The following is a 27223-nucleotide window of genomic DNA, read 5'->3' as shown; positions in this document are numbered from 1 at the left end:
TCGTTACATCCCTGCAGCTGCGGTGATGTCACTCATAGCGCTCTCTGAGTTTTTTCTGCTTTTCCCTTCTCCACAGCAGTTGGCAAACTTGAGTCCTCACTCACCAGCCCCCCCCATAAATTGCACATGAGCAGACATTTACATATCCTATTAGGAGCGCCACTGAATGGCAGAGTCCGTACTGTTTAATGGAAAACACTATTGCAAATGAATATTTTATTGAGAGGATGCTGTTGACATGCTGCGGCGATTCTGTCCTACGGCGGTGTGCATCACTCATGTGTGAGACTGACAGCAGATTAGACAATGACCTGCCAAGGACGCCCATGTCACACCATTGGACTGTTCCATGATTTCTTTGATCAAAATTCACTCGTTGAGCTGATTTTTTTACAAATGGCAGAAGTCCTTTTTGAACATACAGCGGCTTGTATACTGTATGCACACTTAAATCACACTTTATAAAGTGTGAATGTCATTTTGTTATGTAAAAAAATATCAAACCAAAAACTGGCATCCATGCACTTTTTAATGCATTTTTTTAAAGTTAATGCACCAAAGTATCAGTTAAAAATGTTTATTAGAGTAAAATTCTATTACTTTTTAGTTAATTCTAGTCGGTCCCACTTTATATTAAGTGGCTTTAAGTACTATGTACTTACATTGAAATTAATAATTTGATACAATGGACTTATTGTGTTCATACATGTTTTTACATTGTACTTATATTTGAAAAATACCAGCATGTAATTACAGCTATAATTAATTTATGTAATTACATTTGTAATTACAGAGTTGACACTTCCCTCACACATTAACCTACCCTTAAACCGATCCATACCCCCACACCTGTCCCTAACCTTACCCGTATCATACCTCAATCGCAGCAAAAGTGTTTTACAATACAACAGGAACACAATAAAACGTTGTACTTATTTTTCGGTGGAAGTACATATTACTTAAAGCCACTTAATATAAAGTGGGACCGTCTAGTCTATTGTAATAATTGATAAACAGTGCCATTTTCATGTTTAATGAAGGTGGTTAAAAAAACGGTTTCGAGTTTTATAATATACAGTAGTACAATGACCATGTGTGTGGTTAATAATTTTGGACTTCATTTGGATTTTTTTTTTTAATCTTCAAAAGTAACTTCTTTTGTGAAATGTTTTGCAGAAAATAACTATTTCCCCACCATTGAAGTAAATTGTCATCATTTATGAGACAAGGCTTCCTCACCATTTGATGTAAATTTACGGCTTTCCGTATTTACACTGTTGTACGGTAGGGTGCACTATGACATCTCCTGAAAGAGTTCGCAATCTCCAGATCAAAAGACGTGAAAAAGATGCAGAAAATAGCGATCAGAACATGCAAGCAAATGCATATGTAAAATAATGCAATTATCAACATTATACAGCATATAAAAACTGCATAATGTTACCAAATTAAATGTCGACCCATGACAACTTTGGCCAATGAACTCAATCTACTCCATATACGTTTTGATCATCGTTCTGAATCTGATCCAGACGTAGTCTGACATATACAAGTGTTTGTGTAAAACGTACCACCATTCAAGTGTTGATAAAAAAAAAAATTATTAAACTTGAATACAAAATTTTCTTTTTTATTTAAAGGAACAGTCTGACTTTTGGGGACTTTAGCTTATTCGCCATATTCCCCAGAGTTAGATAAGTCCATACATGCCTTTATCATCTCTGTGCGTGCTGTAACGTGTCTGACGCACCCACCGCTAGCCTAGCTTAGCGAACTGATTACCGCAGCACCTGAGACGCACCATGAGGAGTAGAGAGTTCGTTCAGAGTTTGAGTATAGAGTTAGCAATTACTAGATAGTATAGTAAAAGCATAGTTTACGATCATGGGGGTTCGCTGTATTGTAAAGAGCTGCGACAATAAACAGGGGAGACTAGGTAATACCATGATAAAGATAATTTTAAAGGCATGGAAGAGAGGAAGTACAGTAGTTCTTATTTTGAATCACCCAATGCGACCAAATGGCTGGATATAAGCATGTCTTCCATTGCTCAGCACTTCAGAATGTCTGGCCCATGTCCAATGCTGCAGTAGCCAGCCAGCATTAACACTTCTCCTTCACTGTGTCATGATTCCTGTCTTGTGTTCTCCTTGTTTCATGTGGACTTCTTATTTCCTGTTTTGTGCCATATTTTGTAGTCCTTTGTAGTTTTTCATGTTTAATAGTCTCTCGAGGTGTTTCTGTTTTACCACGCCCCCTTGTTATCTTCGTTGCCTGTGTACTTAAACCTCTGTGATTCAGTTTCTGTTTGTCGGTCTTTGTTTGCTTATTGCTGTTTGCTGTTTCTGTCCTGAGTTTCTTTGTTTGCCCTGGATTATTGTTATTATTATTAAAGGAGTGCTTGCATGTGGGCTCTCGTTCTGCTTCGTCCTTGCCGCATCGTTACACACACACTGCATAGATCGCAAAAACGTGTAGCATAAAATTATCTACAATAACCTAGTCTAAAGTAGAGTTTACACCAACAAAGCTACTGGATCTTTTTTTCTATGAAAGTCAGTCACTGTGGCAGTGTTTACCAGTCTTATGCCAATAAGCAGAGATGTTAATTAAATATGTTTTACTAACCAATAGCCCTCTCCAAGTACAGTATTTTAGACCTCTTTGGATATTTCTACTACTTTTAATGGATAGAAGTTTGGATTTTATGGACTAACCCGATCTTCTTCGATCTTCATCTCTAGACTGTTCATTTTAAAAACTCTTTTTTTTCTTTATTACAACTTTCAGACCACGAGATTTTCACCCCAGGTTAGTTCACCCCAAAATGAAAATTCTGTCAGTTATTACTCACCCTCATGTTGTTCCAACCCCCGTTACTTTCGTTCATCTTCGGAACACAAATTAAGATGTTTTTGATTAAATCTGAGAGCTGGATCACTCCTCCATAGGCTTCTTAAAGGGTTAGTTCACCCAAAAATGAAAATTCTGTCAGTATTTACTCACCCTCATGTTGTTCCAACCCCGTAAGACCTTCGTTCATCTTCGGAACACAAATTAAGATATTTAAGATATTAAGATCGCTCCTGCATACAGTCCATAGGCTTCTTGAGGGACTGGCTCTTGCTGTCCTCGAAAAGTCATTAAAGACATCGTTAAAATAGTCCAAGTGACTACAGGGGCTCAATCTTAAGTTTATCAAACGACGAGAACACTTTTGTGCGCAAAAAAACAACAAAAATAACGACTTTATTTCAACTATTCGTTTATTTCTCCCTCTGCGCGAGTCAGGTTACTAGTTTAATAGCGTAAGCTTCTGTTATTGTACTTCACACGCATCACACACACATGACCAGCGTCGGCCAATAGTGAGCCTACGTGTGACGTAGCTCTACGCAATCACACTACGTTAACTGACTTACAGGCTCATGGAGAAGGAAGTGAATAGTTGAAATAAAGTCGTTATTTTTGTTGTTTTTTTGCGCACAAAAGTGTTCTCGTCGTTTGATAAACTTAAGATTGAGCCCCTGTAGTCACTTGGACTATTTTAACGATGTCTTTAATGACTTTTCGAGGACAGCAAGAGCCAGTCCCTCAAGAAGCCTATGGACTGTATGCAGGAGTGATCTTAATATCTTAAATATCTTAATTTGTGTTCTGAAGATGAACGAAGGTCTTACGGGGTTGGAACAACATGAGGGTGAGTAAATACTGACAGAATTTTCATTTTTGGGTGAACTAACCCTTTAAGGGATTGAAACTGGCCGGCCCAAAAGTTATGAAAGACATTGTTAAAATAGTGGCTCAATCTTACATTTATCAAGCGACGACTAGACTGTACTTTTTGTGCGCAACAACCCCCCCCCCCTCCCCCCCCAAAAAAAAAAAATTACGACTTTATTCAACGATTCATTTCCTTCTCTGTGGTCCGTGAGATTTCATGTAGTGAAACCACACAAAGCTTCTGTGTTGCACGTCACACGTAGGCTCACTATTGCCCGACGGGGTTGAAACAATATGAGGGTGAGTAATTACTGACAGAATTTTTATTTTTGGGGTGAACTAACCCTTTAAGTTACAATCAAATTCCCTATCGAGCATGTCGTCATTCTCTGGGACCCTGTCCTTCATTCTCTTCCTGCAAAAAGAACAAGAAGAAAGTCAGAGCATCCTGACTGGAGAGAACGACTGCTGCTGTTTGGGATTTATGTGTCCTTTCCTATGGAGCAGGATTACTAAGAGAAACTACCTCAGAAACCCTACAGTGAGTTAGATAGTGGCATGGCACTGATGGATGAGAGCATACACACATGAGCGCATCAGCTTGTTGACTGCTTGTGTGTGTCCATGCTGCAAATGGACAGACTGATGCCGACAGCTGTTGAAACTGCGTTTAGTGCCAGAAAAGTGTACAGTATGTTCACAAACGGTTGTTTGGATGCGTGCAGACTTGACCTCTGCAAGTCGCATCAAGAGCTGCATTGTTTGCATGGATTCCCTTTCTCAAGGAGCTTTCACAGCATAATCAATGAGTCTTACTCATTCACATCAATAGAGCGCGGTGCATATCACTTACAGATGTGCTAACCCGGCCCTATTCCGGCTCATGTCTGCACTCCACCTGTATCAGATTTGTTTGAAGCAGATGCACGCTGTCTTTAGAGGTGTCCTGGAGCACCCTTCTGTACCCATGTACCTTTGACGCTCAGCCTCTGTGACAAGGACAACTGCTGTAGTGCTCTAAGATCCTCAACCGCCGCTAAGACCCAGCATGCACTGCATTTCCTCTTCAGCACTCCCCAGGTTCACAAATCAAAGCCCATACCTTTTAATTCTCTTTCCTCTTTTTAAAAAAATAAAAGATCTCTGTCCATTTTGAAAAGGTCACATCGGTCACTGTTTCATATTTACCCTTGAGGCTGTAATCTTCTCATTTGAAGGTCATCTCACTGATAAGTGATTTGAGTTAACCTCTTAACTGTCACCCCCCTTTTTTGAATAGACATGGAAATGCTCATTTCAAACTTAAATGGTTGTAATTCAAGAATGCTTTTGAATATCGACGTAAGATAGATCTCGTTTTAAAGAAGACATTTGGCAGATTTTTATCGAAGTGAAATAAATTAAGAAAATGAAACAGAAAAAAGTTATAGAAGTTTGAGTTTATAGAAATGTACAATGTAAAAAAAAAATATATATTTTCAAAACCTGGGCTACTCTAAAACTGCAGAAAAAAATCAAAGCCAAAAATCTGAACAAGTTGTGTTTCTAATTTTAGGTTGATATCTCAAAAAAAAAAAAGAACTTTCAGTGAGATTTTGTTTGGGCGCAATTCCAAACTTTTTCACTAGGGCACAACCAGACTCCATTACAGCCCATATAAGGGCGCCTCCATTTCCATTTTGAGTGATCTGAACCATTATTTTCACAAATTTCACACAATTTATGAAGTAGAAATCCTATTCAGAAGTAGTATGGGAAGTTTGGCAGATTTTGATATGAATTCAAACTCTAGGAATCACATACAAAGAACACGCATGCGCGTTATAGCTTATTGATAACACAAATGGTGAATTTATCATTTTTTTCGTAATATTTAAAACATTTTCAGACCTTTTTTTTTTCTAAAATAATTGAATGGATGCTATCTTTTGAACTCTTGACATGAAATCAAACTGAGGTTTCTAACTTTTTTTCATGATTTTTCATGTTCATTGCTATTTCAAAATAATGGTCTGAACAAGCTTTATGAGTATGAAAATATTCTTGTTGCAAATTGATAAATTACGGCTCCTGTGTAAATTATCTTGAAAATCAGTCACCAAATATGGAAACTAGAGATTGTAAGCTTTCAAATGAAATATACTGTAGTTTGTCAATATTACTTAAGGTCTTTTCTAAGATATTATTGTTTTAAAAATATAATGGCAAGCATCCCACCTGTGGGACGGTGACAGTTAACTTGGGCATTTCTTCTCCCACGCAGCTCTTCTGTTAGACGTAATGCTGTGATTTATTTTTATTTTTTTAAAGATGTCCAGTTGTCTTTGGACCGGTGGGAGACAGAAGTCAACTTCCGGAGTGTCGCAGACGGTTAGAATAACAAGAATAACATCGGAACTGAGTAATGATGTCTCAGAGTGTACTCCTGTTTATTGTCCTTGGATTAGTGTTGGATTGAGTCGGGTTTACATAGCAACTCTGAGTATTATGTAGGATGTTAAAACAAGGTGAATTTCATTTGGGCTAATTGCAGCTTTATGTATTATATTTACTTAATTTTGCTTTGATGTTTTAACCATTACTTCTATTTTTTTATAAGTAACTTGAAAACCAGTTTTACTGATTGCATGTTGTTCTCTTGGATCTAATTGAGGTAATTTCATTCAACCAAAGCGTACAAGGAAGTTTTTTTTCATGAAACCTGGTTTTTACCTTGTTCACGTCAGATTCTCCTCAGAAGATGAACACTACTATAAAAGCAAAGGATTCACAGTTTAGTAACAAGATACAATGTCTAAAGAGATTTAGTGTGGAAGGATGGAGCTTTGGATGTGCAAATGACTAATTTCGAGGAATCTTCTGGCACCTTGGTGTAATATGGATTGGTGATTGGTGAAACATTTGGATCATCTTTAGCAGTCCCACGGCTGCATTTGTGGCTCTCAGGGATGAATTCATTGTAAGTGAGGGAGGGAAAGCCGACATACCATTTCTCATCTAGGAGGGAAATGGAAGGCGGAGGTGGCGCTGTTGTAACTCATGCTCCAATAGGAGAGGGGTGGCCCAAGCTGTGCGTGCATGCATGTGTGAGATTGGAGCTTTAAATCTGCCTCATCTTAGCTGGGTTATAGAGAACTATCATTCACTCAACACTGCCACAGCTGCTTTATTGCACTCACTGTATCGCATAGCCTGCAAATGAATCCTCGACTGACAGTTTGTGACAGTTCTATTGTTTTGTTTGCTTCTGAATTTTCTCTAAAAACAAAAAAAAAAAAAAAAAAAAACCACACAATTATATTTCAATTTTGTATATTGTATTTTTTAATTAAAATATGTTTATGCATATGTATCCACATCGAACCATCTAGTACATATTGAATGTCCTAAAGATCATGCATATGCAAGTACACCGTAAAACAATTATTGTTGGTTTAACTTAAAAAAATGAAGTAGTCTGGTTGCCTTAACTTTAAGTTCATTGAAATTGAAAAATTGAGTTAATACAATGGAGATTGATTTAAATAATCAGAAACTCAAAACATTATGTTATCTGAACCACATCAATTATCTAAGTTGATTTGACAGAAGAAAAAAAACTTTATGATAACAAATCAGTGCAGACAGAAATAAGAAAAAGTTTAGGATGATGCTAGTTTTTCACCATTTTAAGCATATTTGTATTTGAAATATAATTGTATTCAATTATAGTGAAATGTATATTTCATTTACATTTTAAATCAAGTGAAATAAAACTATAAACGTTTCATATAGTATTTTAATATGGGGTTATAAACTGAATTGAAAAAAGTGTGTTAATTAAAGAAGAACAACAAATATCTGAATTTGATTGGACTGTAATGTTATGATATTGGTTGTTGGATAATATTATTTTCATTCTGCAAATAGCATTATGTCAGTTGAAAAGAAGATATTGAATCAAGTTATCAAGTTTAGAGTAAAACACACCAATGAATTATGCACACTAGTTTTAGGGACTTTTTTTTAAAGCATGTAAGATTAAATATTACATTTGGATTGATATCTTTCATTTGGTTAACTAAACATTCTAGAACGGCTTTTTTTAAACCCATCTTTTCATATTGTACTTTCATAATCCATAGCTATAAATGTGTTGTGTGTGTGCGTGTTTTTCAGGAGCCTGCTTTCTGAGAACAGACATCATTGAATTGTTGTAAAGTGGACAGGTAAGACTAACATTCCCTAAAGCACAACACTGTCTTCATTCAGTAATCATTATAAGAAAGAGTAAAAGATGAGACCAGCCACCTTTAGAAACAAATAATAGTCAAAATCTATATGCTCAAAATGTTATCTGTATAAAAAAAGTGAAAACCTTTCATTTTAAAACATTTGTATTGTATTGTGTATTGAACATGTGTATTGAACTACAACCTGGACCATGGCATTTCTTTTACCATGATTTTAGTTGGAGCACAATTTATGATTTCATTATGTTCAGATTTTGTTCATGTTTTGCCTATGGGCATTATCGAGATGCCAGTGATTGAACTGATTTGCTCCAGTGAGGACTTTAAAAATGCGGGGGATGACATTAAAATATTGCTAGTTTATGACGCGCCTTAAGAGTTTCCACTAAATTAGAAACATCCATTCAGATTCAAGAGATATAGCAGACTGGCCCCAAAGCATCATAAATCAGATTATTCTCTGATTAGCGTTGAAATCTATAAAACGATGTCTTCCCATTCTACCACATAATGCTGACATGATTTATAGAGATTCTCAAATGTATCTTAAATCACCCCTTGCTGCTTTGCTGAGCTCTATGAATATCCTCACCCTCTATAGATAGTCCCGATTGGGCCTCATTACAAGGCTCTTGGTCTGATATTTGATGACATTGCTCATAGTGCTGCTGTTAGCGGTGCGCTTTGCAAAAATAGTTCATGTGATCTGACAGGACCTCTCACTCTCTCTGGAGCTCCTTAAATTCAAAGCTAGTTTGCGTGTGTGTAAAGGTGCTCTAGTTGTTCTCTTAACTGCCTTAAGGCTGACACATCAAGGCTAGTGTAGCCAAACAGGCCAGCTAAAATTAGTATGAGGCCAGATAACCTGCTGCAGCAGATCAAAGCGGAGCTGAACCGGCCGGCGTCAGCATGGCTAGGGATAGACTCATGTGTTTGTGTGTGCATGCTAAGCTCGTGGTTCCATATGGTATGAATATGAAAATCGTAGAAATAGCTGGCTCTATATTCTATATTGACTCTACAAGACCCATAATGGTATCTGGCACCAAGAAATTACTGTAGCAACAGATCCTTTAAGTCCTGTAAGTTGGAAGATGGAGCTACTGTGTTGCTGCAGCACATCCCACTAATGCACAAATGCTCAATTGGATTGAGATCTGGGGAATTTGCAGGCTAGGGCAACACCTTGGACTCTTCATCATATTCCTTAAACCATTCCTCAACAATATGTGCAGGTGCATCCTGCTGAAAGGATACTTCCACTTGGGAACTCCATTGTCATGAAGGAGTAGCCTGGCTAACGCCAGACCCAATTCTCGTTGAGATTTGGGTCTGGGAACCACATGTTCATTTTCTCGTATTTGAGGCGTGGTTTATGAATGCCCGGCGCTGTTTATAGGGTGCTAAGAATGTCTATCTAATGCGCATGTACGTAGCTCATAGCCAATCGTTTCAATTGGAAATTGTTTGAGCTTGTACTTCACAAGTTTAAAAACGTAAAAAATTTAATTTAATGACTAAAGTGTCAAAAACTTTAATCGGGTACAGCTGAAAGTTATGCTACTAAAGCGGTAGCTGTATATTGATATTGAAAAGCAACACAACTTAGTGGCACTGTGACAACCATAGTAGGTAGTCTACAGGCATAATGGCAATATGATATTAATAAATAGCACTTACCATTTATAAGTTAAATGGACTTTGTCGACGACGATGCCTAGCAGGTTGGTACTATACAACTCCGTGGTTAACATGACTTGCCACTTTGCGCTCATCCAGGCAACAGAAGTTGGTATCGACAATTCTTTATCGCATTTTCTTTCTCGGGACACAGCTGAGCGGCAGATATTCCAAGGTTGACTGCCTCCTCTACCTGGCCCTCCATTAGGGCGATTAATGGCGAGACAACAATAACGACTGGGGTCTCGCGAAGTTTAACGCCAAAAGCTGCTCTTTGTTCAAAATAAACTTGCATTCTAAACTACTTAGAATAATATCTAAGGCTGCATCAATAGGTAGCTTCGTGTCTGCTGCCATGTTGAATCCATATAAATAAACAAACTGCTTCGGTATGTCGCATAGATGTCGTCATCGTTTTGCTGCTCCCTCCCCGTTCTGGCATTGGTTCCCTAAATGAGGCGAAAATCTGGACCATGGTATCCATACTGCCTTTCAGCGTGAATAAAATCGCGCTGTGGGAAGGTAGCATGGGGAAACCCAGACTAATAAAGGGGTGTACCTAGTCTGCAAAGATGTTTTGGTGACGCGTGTCAAATTTACGTCCACATCAATGGACAGACTTAGGGTTTCCCAGCAGCTGAGGGTCTTCTAAGTATGTTAAAGGGCACCTATTATGCCCCTTTTTACAAGATGTAATATTGGTCTCGGGTGTCACCAGAATCTACTTGTAAAGTTTCAGCATAAAATACCCCACAGTTAATTTATTATAACCATTTGAAAATGTAATATTTTGGGCCTGTTTTAAAAAGAGCTGTTTTGGTGTGTACCACCTTAAATGTAAATGAGCTGCATATCCCCGGCCTGCCTTTGGATGTGGGCATCACTTGCATACCTATGACAATAAACAGTCGGTAGAAGCGAAATGGCTGAGAGTGAGAGACCTTGTTCGCTGAACAAATGTATTCACATTAACATCTTGACAATATAGGCGTTTTAACCAAGAAGTGCATTTGACCTTTGGTTCACACATGTACAGTAGTTGCATTAACATGAGCGCTTCTCACTGAGTATGTAATACGATTTGAAGGCAGCTGAGTGTCAAGTCAGACACCATAGGATTCTGAATTGAGTTGGTACTTGATCAAACCATTGGATGTTTTTGTAGTAGCCTGCATGCGATTCAAGTTTATTATTGAATATAGTGAATTTTGCAGTATAATTGCTGCTTCGAAGACTGTAGCTGCAGTGCTTTAAAGGGAATGAATTTGGAGATGCATCTTCTCAGAGAGGGTTTGACCATGCTGAGAATGCTGGACTCTAAGGCACAGCATGTTAAAAACCCTCTTTGAGCAGCTGTTCCTTCATTCATCTCATTTAATTCACTGCTGCTACAAAATATTAAAGCTAGAAACCGATAAAAGAAATGCAGGATGTTGGACAAGTTGACTGTCCTGCCCATTTCTTGTAATAATCTGATATACCTTTACATGGTATCCTTACAGTAGCTTTATTTGTTTTATGACCTGTTCCACATACTATATACCATGTAGGATACTCAATGTAGTGATTATTAATAGTAACAGGGTAATAACTAGGTACTAACCTGAACCTCCCCTCAAACCTAACCTTAACCAATGTAGTTACACTGTATTGCCCGCTACTTAGGTAAGTACACTGTAAAGTACACATAAGTGTGTGTAATGTAAAATAAAGTGCGAACATTAGAGTAAATAATACATTTTTTTAAAAATAAAGTTTGCAAAAGGGGTTTTTCCACAGCAACCATTTATGATTCCCAGAAGAACCTTTCAGTGAACAGTTCTTAAAATAACCTTTTTTTTTGTCTGTAGATTACATTTTAATAATCTAATCAATCTTTTTCCTCTATAAATAATCTTTTGTAAAATGGAAAGGTTCCATGAATGTTAAAGGTTCTTCATGGAACAATAGATCCCAATAAAGAACCTTTATCAGGAGCCAAGCACCAAAGGTGCGTAGGCACCTATTGTATCTGTTATTATTATTCTTCATTCTTCCGACTGGGAGTCTATGGCTGCCCATAGAACCGTTTGCGGGAAAGTTGTTTTGGTTTGACATTCTGATAGAGGACCGTCCCAACAATAAATACACCAATTTTGGTTTCTCATTGCGTCTATCGCCACCACCTGCCCAAACTTTCACTCAAATGGTGCTAATAACTTTTGAACCGTAAGGCCTATCAACAAAATTCAACTGTCAAAAAACCTACTTTTGCAAACTTGTCCTAGACAGTTTGTCTGATTTTCACCAAAATTGCACCAGATCATGGCAGTGCCAACAAAAAGTTATGGAATTCAAGTTGATTCGCTTACCTGTTTCGATAAACGCACAAACTAATTTTAAGTAGCGCTTGCAAAAAAAAAAGAGGTAAGGCTGTATCTCCGCAACGCTTAATTGTATTCAGACCAAACTTGGTACATGTCATCACAAGCATGACCTGAGGCTACATGCTGCGTTTCGGCACAGCACCACCTACTGGTATGGATCTCGTTAGATGCAGAGCATCATGCCGAGTTGACTGATATCCAATTTTCCCAGATCGGCCATTTTGGCTGTCGGCCATTTTGGATTATGTGCTAAAATGTTGTATTTCTTGATTGCATGAACAAATTGTTACGAAACTCTGTATGGGTCATTGTATGATGCCCTGAAGGAGCCTTAGTAGTTTCCAAACAGCGCCACCTAGTGGTAAAATTTAATTTGCAAATTCTTATAACTCTGGCTGTGGTTGACTTATTTTCATGGGAGTCATCTTTCATCTTACAGTTTGTGTAGCGTTGTGATTTAGTGCTTAAAAAATATTTGTCAATAATAACTTCAAAACCGTTAGTCCAATTGAGACGAAACCACCGTCAGAAGTTTGGAAACATAGATTGCTGGCTATACTGCCCTACAAAGGCAAAAGGCAGTAACTGACCAGAGTGTCAAACTGAGAAAAATGACTTTAAAGTTTTTTGTTTTGTCCACACAAATGTATTATAGGTAGAGCAATGAAAATCTGGTGACTTGTTGCCCAGATCAAGAAATGTGTATATATAAAAAATCTTGTGCTCAAAGTTGACTTTTGACCCTTATTTGTCAGATACTGTACTCTGCCTTTGTATTATTTACTAAAAAATAAGGAGTCGTGCAAAGGCAAAAGGCAGTAACTGACATATAATCAATTTGCTTACCACCATTTAGAAGATAATTAACTGATCACCTTCATTAAAGTCTAATGGGAAGGGAATCGACCAAACAAAAAGTTGTATGTGTACGTGGATAATATTTTGCAACAAATACACTTTATGCTGTTTCACTAACGCTAAATGACGCTTAATTACAGAAGACGCTTTGAAACTAGCCTAGATAACTTGTGGATAGCTTGGTCTGAATACCAGCAAGGGACACGGACTATATGTTCAAAACCTTTGAGGATTGTGAAAACATCGTAGATGACGTGTATTGCAATGGATTTTATGGAGTTACAAGAAAAGGTAGGAAATGATTGTTTACTGCCGCTGTGCAGTAATGTGTAGCATGATAGCTAGGCTGGGGCTAACATGTCAACATTGAATAGGCTACATTCCTGCAATGTCTGCATCTCTGGATTGTCGGCACAGAATGGATTGCTGAGTGATTTTTAATTATTTAAGAATTAGATGTCATGCTGTCTAGGTATCTATTGATGTTTTGGTTGGTGTTGGTGTGCTGGCTAATAAGTAGACGCTAGCTTCTTCGTCAGTTGCTTGTCCTATAGCAATTCAAAATTAACGTTAAGTATATGGCACTTTCATACTTCATCTAATGCATTATTTTATAAGATAATTTATTACCTTGGTCTTCATGTCTTCTTTTCAACGCCAACTCCACCATCATTCTCCCTCGAGAGCAATTTGCCATTCTTACAGTAGTTCAACACTTGATAAAACGACCACTTAACACATTTGACAGCTCGTTTTTTATTTGGATATTTGTGTGTTATAGAAGTAAGTTATTTAGTGACAATACATGGACAGTAACTGAAGCGCGGCAAATTTTTATGGACAGTAAAACAAAGGCAGATCATCGTAACTGCAAGGTGGCACCGTAACATCTCTTTTATGAATGGCATAACAAAGGCAGAGTACGTAACTGGACTTTTGCGTCGAAGATCAAAGCCAAAGAAGGGTAACTGCAGTTACCGCTTTCTGCCATGGTTGCTTGTATGGTTTTGGGAGTTACTGTGAACACAACCCTCTATTTTTTCGAAAAAACAGTCAAATTGAGTATAGATATTTATCCACATGATAAAGGAGGTCTTTAATATCCCAAAAATGACATTAACTCATTTTTGACCAAAAATGCAGTTACTGCCTTTTGGCTTTGTAGGGCAGTATATGCTTATGCCCAAATGGCAAAATATTTCAAGTAAGTGGTAGTAAAATTCAATCAAAGTCGCATGTCAGTCAGTTTTGACGTGTTTTTTTTTTTTTTTTTCATATTTATGTCTATAACTCCAAAGCGATTTGAGATATATTTTCACCAAATTTGGCACACATGTATGAGCTCATTCTGAGGACACAAGAAAAAAATTGTGGGATTTTGCCTCTTGGTGGCGCTACAATAGAACAAAACATGAAATTCCCATCGACTTCAACACAGTTTTGTTATTTAAAATGCTATACTTAACAAATGCATTGCTGTAACATTATGAAACTCGGAACTTGCCACCAGCACCATCCCCTGAAGGTACAAACAGACTATTCAGACTTTATATCTGCAATGCCTCGACATATTGACACCAAACTTTGTATGTCTCATTGTCGCCTCACTCTGACCACACCACGTCACTTTCGTAACTGTGCCAGCTACTGGTCGAAAGTGCTAATCCATTAAATCATACTTTTAATTAATATATATGATTTTTTTTTTCAGCCATTTTACCAAAATTCTCTTAAAATGTCTTTAATTGCTTCTAGCTGCAGTTGCCGCTTCTTGCGCTTGGCCCCGGTAATGGTTGCTTGCAGCTATATTTTTTAAGAGTCTAGTTATAAGTGTAGCTTGATCTCCAGAAGTACAGTAGCAAGTCATGAAGCGTCACTACTGTGCCCTTGAGCACGGTGCTTAACCTCAGCTTGCACCAGGGGGATTGTCCCTGTTATAAGTTCTCTAAGTAGATTATAAGTGTAGGCTAAATAAAATGACTAATTGCAGTGTATTTCCTGAGCGTGCTTTGACCACTTAAGAATTCATTTTACATTAGGCTTTTTTTTTTTTATCAGGATGTGGTCTAGTGGTGTGATATGCATGAGTTTGTGCTGATTTATATATATATACTCTGTTTTCATGTGTATTCATCTGGTGGATCAGCATATTGACGGTGGAGGTTACTTAAATATCACCATCTCTGCGTTGTGCTGCCCCTTCTGCCCTGACCACAGGCATGCGGCACAGCTCCGGCCGCAGTACAGGGAGGTCACACGTAACTCAAACCCGGAGAGGATAGAACCTAACAAGGCCTTGTAGAGGCAGTGGTATCCTTTTTTAGGGTCCTTTCTCACTTGGGTGTTTGATTCAGACCACAGCATGTTTAAAGGAATAGTTCACTTCAAAATGAAAATTCTGTCATTTACTCACCCTCAAGTTGTTTCAAACCTGCATGAATTTCGTTCTTCTGCTGAACACAAAGAAATATATTTTGAAGAATGTCTCAACCAGTAACCAGACAGTTGATGGATCCCATTGACTTCCATAGTTGGAAATAAATGTATGCCAATGGGGTCCATCAACTGTTTGGTTACACATTCAATACCTTCTTTTGTTTTTAGCACAAGAAAGAAATTCATACATGTTTAAAACAACTTGAACGCGAGTAAATGATGAGAGAATTTTCATTTTGAAGTGAACTACTTTTTTAATGTTGGCATGGAAGTGTTTTTCCGAATATTAAAACTTTCTTTTGTCACTTAATAATATAATATTTAATCTCTAGCTATTCACTGACATTGCTTTCTTTTCATACAATAAATGATGTATTTAAATTGTCAGGCTTTTTTAAAAGACACATTTTTTTATTTTATTGATGGATTTACATGGTTAAGTATTGGTAGGGTAAAATGGTAAAATCTATACATTTTCTAGAAATTTTTAAACATTTCATAGTAAAATATATACATAGTACATAGTATAATAAAAGTTCCAGAAAATTCAAAAAATATTCACAATACAAGAAACATGTCAATAACACAGTCAAACTGACATCTTCCCCTCCAGTAGTCATTAGTCATTCATTATTTAGCTCAGTGTTAAACAGCAACTGCTAGTACTCATGGTCACACTCTCACTGATGTTGTATTGGACCCAAACAGAACAATGTGAAAAGTGACCTGCAAATGGAAGGGTTTCAGACCAAACAATCAAACCAATTGTGAAACCATTTGCATTTAAATTTACCTCAGGCACTTTGTCTCATGGACAGTTGCTCTTGGGAGAACGGCAGACTCTGCTTAATTGGGTATTGATTGACTACGTTTTGGCTGGGGAGACAATGAATTACCATCTAGAAAAATGGCGGAGAGGCCCTGGACACAAAGACAGGCGGAAATACTCATTCACTCAGCATTTATTTTTACAGCTGAGTAATTAATGATGCAGGAGGGGATGCCTGATTAGGCTAAAGATTCGTAAGTTTGTGTTTATTTGTGGATGTCATGATGCAGAGACGTGCATGATTGTGGTGCAGATCGGCGATGCTGGAGCTAGAAATGGTGAAGTTTGAGTTTGTGTGGGAGAGACACAGCGCACAAAGGGAGACAAAAGCGTGTGTGTTACCCTCTGAGGATATTAATTTAGCACTGAATTGGTTTCCTGCAATGGTTTTCATTGTCTTGGGAGTAGTGATGAAGTTTGATATGCTTGCGTGGTCATGCTCATTTAGGCACAATTTAAGCAGACTTGTTCATTTGCATCAGCAAAACAACTGGATCTATTTAAACACCTTGTAGCCTTTGTCTGTTAAGTAATTCATTCATAGTGGAAGAACAGAATGATAATAAATGAAAAAGCGATAAACTGACAGCTATTTTTCATTGTGGCTGACGCAAGTTTAATTAGCGCTCATTGAGTCAGACGGGGTGCAATGCTCAGATTAAGCTGTATACCAGCTTTACTATTTCTTTGTGCCAGTTCATTTCCATTTTAAATATATGCAGGGGAATTCGAGCTGGAATGCAAGGTTCATTTCTTTTGTGCCTATGTTGTAGTGCCATCACCCAAATGCCTTGAATTGAAAGTGAAAAAAAAAACAAAACAAAAAAAACGGCGCAATATGTCGCTTTTTTATTTATTTATTTTCAAATACAGCAGACATTAATTCATATAATAATTGCTGTCTTCTCTTTGTAGGTGCTTTTTTGTTGTTTATCTTGCTATTATGTTTTTAGCAGTTAGTAGTAGTACTTTGTCTGGGGGAAACAAGTTTTTACAAAGAAAAATATGAACAAAAACAGGCAAGTGTAATCACAAATATTTATTTATTGTAAAAATGTCAAAAGCTGTACTAAAAGCAGTTCAAATGACGATGTGTTGCACTCGCAGTCATCTCTGGCGGTTTTTATAATAGTCTTGTATTAGTCATTAAAAATAGTTACGTTTTATTTTTGCGTTTTTGGTGCATTTTATGCTCTATTGTCAGCCACCGCTTAGGACTATACTGAGAAAACACTTTTTGTGTCCCACGACAAACAAAATAAACATTACATTATAAATAATGGTTAAATGATTAAAGAAATGGTATTTGTTTAAAGGTTAATACAATTGATATTATGTGATCCTTCTAAACAAGTTTGGTGCCAAAGTCACATAGAACAGAGAGAAATGCAATATAAACGGTATTAAATAAATAAATAAATGCGACTGAAAACAATGTTATTGATATGATAATTGAGTACAATAGAATTAATGTCATCATTTTAAAATTTATAAGAAATGATTCATACACATTTGCATATATTTAACCTTTATACAGTGATGTCTGCTGATTCTTGTCTGCAAGTCTGAAAACAAAAAAGTGTCACGACAAAGGCAAATTAATTTACACAAAATGAACCTACACTTACCCGTAATTAACGTTTTAACGCTTTTTTTTTTTTTTTTTTTGGCTGTGATTTGTGTACAGTAAATGCAAATCCAGTCACTGAGAAATAAGCATTGTACTCAAAGTTTTTTTTGTGGTTGTAACATCACTTAAATTTGTCCCTAGTTGTCAGACATGATGCCCTGAAATTGTTTCTGTCAGGACCAGTATTGTCAAATACGATTGGCATACAGTTTGGATTGGCGGAATGGTTCTTTTCTGGGCGAGAATTCCCTGCGCAACGATGCAGCCTAGCATGGATACAAGCAGGGAGAGCAGCATTAACCTTCCTTAGGCCGTGTGTCCACCAAAGCGTATGTTTTCAATTGTTTTCAATGGGAGCGCCATGTTTTTTAAACGCCATGAGCGTAAAGAGACGCTGAGCGTTTTTTTCACGCTGAAGCGCTGAGCGCCCGTCGTTATTTACTGGTCGCCGAGAGTTGAAAAATGTACAACTTTGGATAAAACGCAGCGCTAATCACTGTCACTTCTTACCCTGCCGCCCAATCACAGTGGAGGAGGGGCGGGACTAAACCACACTGACCAACTGTCACAACATTCTTTCGGAACAATGATATCAACCAACAGAGCTAACCGAACAAAATGGATGAAAAATAAATTTTTAGTATGAAACAAATTATCTGCGAAATCAGTTACAAGTCAACTTTGCTGTGGATATTCTGTATCATAGCAACGAAACGTCTCAACGGAAAAAATGCTGTGCTGCCAAAACGCTCTCTAGCACCCAAAGCACGGCGTCTGGCGTTTTCAGCTGCCTAAAAATGCTTTGGTGGACACACAGCCTTAGGGTAAACAGAACTGAACCAAGATGAATATATCCAGATATCATTTATTTAAGATTTTGAAGTACAACATAATTCGAGAATTTATTCTGATTCAAGTGGTATCAGGATGCCATATTTACTGACGAGAGGAGGAGCTAGGGAAGGAGGAGGGTAATTATCTCCTGGGAAACACAATATAGCTGCTGATAATACTGAAGGAGCTTATAGATGTATACAGTGATAGGCATTGTATTCCTATAGACCCTTTTACAGTTGGTAAACATGGTGACGTTTTTTTGTGGGCGGAGCTTAGGTGGAGGCAGAAAGATCCCTCTGGCCGCTTCACTAACGCTAGTTAGCAAGGATCGTTAGCTTGTTTTTTAACAATGACTGAAGAAAATCTGATATTATCTTAATGTGTAAGGTCACTCAGTGTCCAGGACCGCGATTGTTATTTCCAAAAGTTATTTTTAACGAACGGAACCAGATTGGCCGACCTGCAGCCACCTACACGCTCGCTTAATGCATGGATGATCTGACAGGATTAACGTACGTTACCTCGGTTGAGTGGCCTGACTTCTACACCTACCTTATAGAGAAACCGATCGTAAATAGAAACTGAGGGCATATAAATCTTTAGATGCCTATATGGTCCTGTAAAAGACTTGTGTGTACGATCCGCAGTTCTGCCGAGCCAGCGCCGAGACCACAACAATGTAAAGAGTGACATTACAGTGCGATTTTAATTACGTGAATATTTTCTAGAAATAAAAGTTCCAGATACAGCATATTCCTTCATTTTTCATCAATTCTTGCACCAAACAACACAACAAGATGACATTTAATAATAGTAACAATTATTTAAGCTCCTTATTATGTAGCCGAATCTGTGCTGTTTTGTATTGGCCGCCTCCAGTTTTCACTTTGTTTTGCCTCCAGCTAGCGCCGTGACGTAACTGTGACGTCGACGCAAAAGGGGTCTATAGGGAGACTTGGATCAGCCAAGAGTCAGCTGATGCGAGCATGATAACGTCACCTGCCAGAACTGATGCTACACTTGATTTTAGATAACTGATTTTAGAAGTTACTTTCATACAACAACAGTCTGTTAAATCATTGACTGACTGGGATTGGCAGGTGCCTTCGGCTTCAGACACAGCCGGAATGTCATAACAGAGTTTAAATCATTTGATTATAAGATATGACCACACGCAGTCGCTGACACACGCAAGCTCTTTTATTAGAGTTGGCTGGCATGGTGCTGTTTATCTATTCAATGGTGTCCATGTTTACCCAGCCTGTTCCTCAGCAACAGCCAACAATATTACTGGATTATAAATATGGCTTATATTTGAATAACCATGTGATATTGGCTACGTTTCACATTGTCCAGGGAATGAAATAGGTTTAAATACAAACTAAAGGTCATTTGATTTTTTTTTTTTTTTTTTTTTTTTTTTAAGAACTTGATGGAAACAGGCTAAAAGAAAACATTAATAAATGATAAGCCTGTCAGTGCAAAAATAACTCAACGATTATCTAACAGCTGAATTTGACAAATTTATACCGGATACGTTTAAAGGAATAGTTCACAAATTTTGTCATTATTTACAAGTTGTTTCAAACCTGTATGAATTCCTTTCTTCTGCTAAAGTGTTATGGACGTCAATGGGTTCCATCAACTGTCTGGTTACTGACTTTCTTCAAAATATGTTCCTTTGTGTTCAGCAGAAGAAATTCAAACAGATTTGAAACAAATTGAGGGTGAGGAAATGATGACATAATTGTCATTTTTAAGTGAACTATTCCTTTAAAGCTTCTTTATATTCGTAGCTATCTTCTGCTGTAGAAAGTTGCAAGCTATCTTAAAGGCACAATGTCGTTAGAAATTTGCAGAAACATTCCACCTGCGCTTTATGTGTGGTGATAGATAAAAGATTGTATTCTATGTCTCATTATGTCTTTGTCAGTTCTCCACCGTGGGTGAAATTGCTCCAATCCTCCATACTGAAAGACCACCTCCCCCCTGATATTGCTAGTGTGTGAGATACAATTCGATTCTACCTCTCTAAGGACTGAGTTTGCCTGGTATTGATCCATCACAGACTAACATCCATGGCCTTTCTTAGACGATTTAGCCCGTATGTATTACAGTCATGTATTATAGCATCTATATTATATAGGTCCTCAAGATTGATAAAAAAAATATTGCACAGTGGGTGATAACATCTACTGGTAATTTATCAGGCTGGAATACAGCACCATTTTTAAAGTTGTCAATTCGATTTATACTTTCCTGCATTTTTGGAGAATTGGGGGAAATCCTTTTGCACAGAGAGTCTAATATAGTTTTCAATCTTGTGGTTGTATTAGATTGACTGCTGATAGAATAAACCCCAACTCTGAGTCTGAAGTTTGTACAAAAACAAATAACGGCTGGCAAAACAACAGGCTGGTTCCTGCCGTGGGTTCTGATTGAATCCTTATAACCTTCAGTGGGAGAAGTTTGTTAAAAGATACCTTTCTCACTTCCACCTCGCTTTCTGACCACCAGTGAGGTGAACCCCATCACCCTGTGCCTGAGCTCCAAGACTCATCTCACACCTTTCTGACAGCACTGTTGCAAATATCCTTTTTTCAGAAAAAAGGAAGGACCTTTTTTCTGATGATTTACTTTCAGAGATCATAATATAAAACAGCTCTTGAAGATGAAATGCAGAAGCACATTAGTATTTTGCTGCAATGTGATCTCATGAGTATTTGTATGCATTTTTATGTGGTTCTACCACATGAAAACTTAGTGACGTTTCCATGCACAATGAAATGTATGTACATTGGTGATGTATTGACAGCACTAAAACATAAATTATTTATATATAACTTTTTTTTCTGTTTTATGACTTCTTATTATGAAAGATGACAGTTCGACAAGACTACAATTTAACCCTTAAAATGAATAGCATTTCTGTATTTGTTTAATCGTGTTACAGTATATGATCTCTTCTTTCCACTGTGCAGTTTTTCCATTGTTTTCTATGTAGACATGCTCTTAGACACGTTTGGCAGTTGTTTGTGGACATGTTGAGCTCACATCTCGCATTATTTGCAGCGCCTTGCACATGGAATAGAAAAAACACTATGCTCAAGTTCAAAAAAGCTCAACTCGAATCTAAAAACCTTGCCTTTTTCCCATTCCATTGCCAAAGTCTTGTTTTTCTTTTTTCCCAACACAATAATGCATTCTGTGTGGACAGACTAGCGATGCGTTGATAGAGTGCATCACATGAGCTAATCTGCTAATCAGGTGTGCCATTCTGTGGTCGGGTCATTTTCTTCTCTTAAAGGACAAGTTTGATATTTTACACTTAAAGCCCTGATGATCGTTTTTGATGAAATAGAATGGTTAAGATTGAACTTCTCGGGCCTGCCGCATGTATCCAAATTTCAAACTGTTCTATTTCATCCGAAATGATCTTAAAACAGGGCTTTTGGTGTAAAATACTGAATTTGTTCTTTAAAGTGCCCCTATAGTCAATCATTGTATTCCTTAATACCCTTAATTTGATCACTAAAATTACATATTTAAATGTTTTCATTAAAAAAAAAAGTCATGCCTTAAAATAGCTTGAATGTAACTCTACACCCTTGCCTCATTTAGTGTATTTGGTTCTATGAATATGCAAATTAGCCCCACCTCCACTCACTCACACCAGCTTAGAGATCCACTCGTTGACGATCATACATTGACGTGATTGGTTACAAGGTACTTTGTGACGTAAGAATCACCAGCGATTTCATACCGCATTTTTTAGACTGGGTTTGGTTCATTGCAGTTTTAAGGAGAAAATACTCAATGGCAATGGTGTAGACTTATGAATTTGCTCAGGGTTTATATTTAAAAAAAAACACCACATAGACATATAAACAACATTAAAAACTTGTTTTTCACCACATGGGGCTTAAACTGTTATCATTGCCATGCTGTCAACATATTTAATAGTAACATTTGATAACATTTTTATTCAAAACCACAATGTCTCTATGGAAAAGTAATAAAATAGTGGCAAAAGATTAAATTTGAATTAATCAGAAAAAATGCCCAACCCTACTCTATTGTTATTCAAAGTGTAATTTTCCTGCAATTTATGTCTATAAGGTTTTATATATTATTTTTAGATTAATTTTTCTATAAAATGGTTATGTTTGGGTTAGGGATCTACAAGTTATCTCTAAAATGGTAAAAGGTCAATTAAACTTTTGTATCATATCTTTATCTTTAGTAAATATTTCACTTGTGTAAATACGTAGTTTTTAATTTTAGATGCTGTCAGTACGTCCACATTGAACATTTCAGCATCTGTACAAATATATATATATATATAAAAATGTATTATATAACATTGTTTAACAACGAGACCAGGCTGTTTAGTGTAGTTTTACTTTTATTTATTTATTTATTTATTTTTTTGTTTTACTTTTTATTTGTTTTGTGCTGTATTGAAATAAAAACTGTTTAGTGTGAAGGATAGTTTTCAAAAGCAAGGTTTTGATACAGAAACGAACTATTTTTTTTAAGTCAACCTGAACCAAAAGAAGATGGTGTTATATTATCAGTTTAAATGTGAATGATATATATGTTTTTGTTTTTTTTATGTAGAAACATTTCCTCAGATCCAAGTTTAGAGACGTTTTTCTAGTTTTGCTGCCCTGAAACATGTTTCGGGCAGGACTATCTGTTTGACTGACCAATGTCAGATGGGAGGAGTGTTCAGAAAACCTATTTCAAAATGATTTTTGCAATTCTATTCAGTGCTGCTGCAAAAAAGAAACACTTTAACTGTAAAAAATAGAGCCAGAAAATAGCTTGGAATGAATGTTAAAGCCTTTTTGATGCTGTATCTTAGATTGAACGTCTAATAGAGTGGTACAGGCAGATGGACAGTTGCATCAGTGGTGGCAGATGATGGATGTTGGACGTTATTGCATTTTTAATTTCAAAGGAAATACATTAAAATGTGAGTTAGGTGGACAGAGTAGTGCGTATAACTCCCTGTAGAGGAATTTATTATGCAGAACACATCTAAAGAGAGTTGACATGGGTGGTAATGTTATTAAAGGAATAATTCAGACAAAAATGAGTTCTGTCATTGATATTCCAAAGCGAATGACTTTTTTTTCTCTAAAGAAAGATCTAATAGAGTTAATCATTGACGTCAAACCTGACATGACCCGGCACATTTGAATACATGTGCACTACTGTTCAAAAGTTTCAATTGAAACTTTTTTGATTGAATTGGGCTTTTCATTTGTTTTTAAATGGATGCTAATCAATATATGAATGGCATAGACAATACTTTACATTTTAATGCGTACTGTGCATGTGTGTTAGTGTCATATACATTGACTAATAACCACACACTTTGACAGGAAGAGGCCATCTGACAACATGTACTGTATAATAATCAACCACAATGTTTTGTACAACAACTACAAGTGTATAAGCGAGTGTCAATGATCTGAAAAGAGTCTGTAGCTGGAAAGCGATTAATGGTCTGGACATTGTCTCTATTGATCAGGTACAATGTTATTTCTCCTTTTCGTTATGAATTTTTAATTCAGAGCTATTAAAGTTTCTCATTATGATTATTCAGGTGAAAATTATTGTCTAGATTACCAGATAAAGTAGCACATAGGCGGTGGGGCTAATCATAGTCATTTGTGATTACCATTTTAAAGATAATTTTATTGAGATGACAGAAATGGCCTAGGTTTGCAATTGCCTAATGAAGAAATCGGTTTTCTGAGGCGGTAAGTGCCATACTTGATGAAGACCCATTTCCGTCTAAATGGAAATGGCTATTTGCCAACAACATTTAGTCCTTAATGGTTTTACATGATATTTAGAGGTGGAAAATCTGAAATCAATGTTTCTACATTTATATACTGCTGTTCAACAATTGAGGATATCCTGTTTACTTTCTACTAACGGCATTAGATAAGCAGCAACTAGATCTTCCACAGAACAGTTTATTTAAACCTGATTCATTAGTTCACTTTTATAAACCTGTGATTGTGATTGCACCCTTGATCCCTACAGATATACTGTTGCATCTTAAATTATGCCAGCTCTGTGTGTGTGTGTGTGTGCATGCAAAATGTGCATAAGATGACCTATGAACTCACTTTGGAAGAGCTTTCCGGAAATGTTTTATAGTTTTGAAGGCCAAAAGCTAGAATTTTATTATGCAACGTTTTAAATATTAATATTTTTCTTACACAAACTCATTGACTTGCTTCAGAAGGATTTTTATTAACCCCCCTAAGCCATGTGGAGTTCCATTATGACGTATGGATGCACTTTTTTGGGCTTCAATGTTTTGGTTGCAATCCACTGCCATTATAAAGCTTGGAAGAGCCAGAACATTTATTAATATAACTCTGATTGTGTTCATCTTAAAGAAGAGAGCCATATACACCTAGGATGGCTTGAAAGGGAGTAAATAATGGGCTAATTTTCATTTTAAAGTGAACTAATCCTTTGAAGGGGCATTTCATCCAAAAATGAACACTGTCATATTTACTCGCACTCGATTTTTACAATCCCGTACAACTTTAAAGTCCCTGTAAAGGCAATTCTACAAAAAAGTTCTAAACACATTATAAATGTTACATATGTATTGCTAAAACATATTACAAAGTCTGTGAACTGTGAAGCACTGAAATGTGGAGTTAGACCGTTAAACAGTTTTTCACCATTGCAATTTTACGGATTAATTGGGCGGGGCTAAAACAGAGCTCCGTGACGCACTGGATCCCATGAGCTGCTGGACACCCCCCTATTTGATGACGCAAATATTTGATCATTTTTTTATCATTCAAATTTGGCTGGGTGGCTAATAACACATTTTTCTGTGGTATGACAGACTCAGAACACATACTTAATTTTGACTTTACAGGGACTTTAAGAGTATAGAAGAACACTGGGATTCAAACAAGCCCATTTAACTTTTTGAGCCCATTTAACTTTTTGTGGACTTGAAAGATTACTTTTTTATTATTTTATGTTCTGCAGGAGAATTTTTTTGAAAAATACTAAAAATTATGACAACAATAATAATGACAAAAATTTTGGGATATATTGGGGGATATATCGGGTCAAAATAGCAACGTGATGAAAACTACATGTGCTTCAGGTACGTCCTATCCAAGGCATTGTTTTAAAACTGTATTCCTACATGCATACATCTTTTTTTTATGTAAAAATGTATTAAAGGGGTCATATAATGCCATTTTGTCATGTTGATATGAATGTTTAGGGTCTAAATATACATTTATTAAAAATTCGCATTAGTATTTAAAAAAAAAAAAACACTAATTTTACCTGGTCAAAAAATGCTTTGTTTTCAGCACACCATTTCAGTGCATATGCCTTTAAATGATAAAGAGCTTTGCTCACTCCGCTCCTCTGTTCTGCTGGCATTTTGCACGTGGAGTGTTGCCTTGACAACAGTTGAAGGTATATTTTGGAGAAAGAATGGCAGTGGGAGTCTCTGAGGACACATCTGTGCAACCATATTACATTTACATTTATTTTATTTAGCTGACGCTTTTATCCCAAGCGACTTACAATTGCTATATATGTCAGAGGTTGCATGGCTCTGGAGCAACTAGGGGTTAAGTGTCTTGCTCAGGGACACATTGGTGGATTCGAACCCGGGTCTCTCACACCAAAGGCATGTGTCTTATCCACCGCACCATCACCACCCCTTGACAAACTGTTGTATCAATTTGAACCGGAGTCGGACCCACAACAAGATGACGACCCCAAATAAGTTGGACAATTAAGGCTTGTACAGGACGTTTCTGAATGGTTGTTTAACGTAATGTTTCTTTGATCTACTTTTGAAACTTTTGTTTCTTTACTACAAAAACATGTAAGGAGATTAAAACAAAAACACTGAATGGATTTTTATCATTATATGATGGTTGTGTACAGGCACTGCCAACACACATTTCAGTACAATCAACTTGTAAAAGTGCAACTCCATTGTAACCAAGAATAAACAGCTTTTTGTTAACTGCTGACTAATGTTTATTCTGACATTGACAAACTTTCTCATTTAACCTTGATGATTCATGGAATTAATTTATTAGCATAATGTCATCTAGAGGGATATTTGCATCTTGTGCAATTAAACTGATGCTGAATGACTGAAGAGACAGAGTTTAATCTGAAATACACAACACCACAGGTGAAAATCGCTGACAAATTTCTGAAATCAGAGGCAATTCGATCATGTGGTTTTTATCAAACATGTGGAATCAATATTTCTACTTTTATATACTGCTGTTCAACAATTCTGCCTGAGGATATCTTGTTTACTTTCTACTTACGGCCTCAGATAAGCCATAAACTAAATCAATAGAACCTATAGAACTGTGTTGCTGATGCCCATATTTAGCTTGCTGGGGTCCTGCAATATGAAATGTCTTTTGACTGGAAATTACATTGGTGATGACCTACAGCCAATGAGAGGGCAAGAGAAAGTTCAAGTGGAGGAGTCCTAGACCTGAAACAGAACATCAGCAAGAATGGCTGACGCATGACATCCATGCACCATTTGTCATAACAAATATGTGCTGTAATTATTTAGAGATGTTTATAATAA

The 27223-nt window shown here is 36.8% G+C and overlaps 1 protein-coding gene across 2 annotated transcripts in view; it reads left to right on the top strand.

Moving 5' to 3' along the window:
• Positions 1-27223, top strand: part of tspan9a (tetraspanin 9a) — a 221687-nt gene that overhangs the window by 41463 nt on the left and 153001 nt on the right. Inside the window, exon 2 of one of the 2 annotated variants that reach the window (XM_039650475.2) lies at positions 7882-7931. The exons of the other annotated variant lie outside the window; for it this stretch is intronic. The gene's annotated coding sequence lies outside the window, so the exon portion shown is untranslated. The remainder of the gene's footprint in view (positions 1-7881; positions 7932-27223) is intronic. 2 annotated transcript variants of the gene reach the window in all.

The sequence above is a fragment of the Pimephales promelas genome, chromosome 10 (assembly GCF_988280905.1).
Source record: "Pimephales promelas chromosome 10, fPimPro1.hap1.1, whole genome shotgun sequence".
In the NCBI taxonomy this organism is placed as follows: Eukaryota; Metazoa; Chordata; class Actinopteri; order Cypriniformes; family Leuciscidae; genus Pimephales; species Pimephales promelas.
Note: the sequence above shows the minus strand (reverse complement) of the source record. Positions and strands in the feature narration are given on the sequence as shown.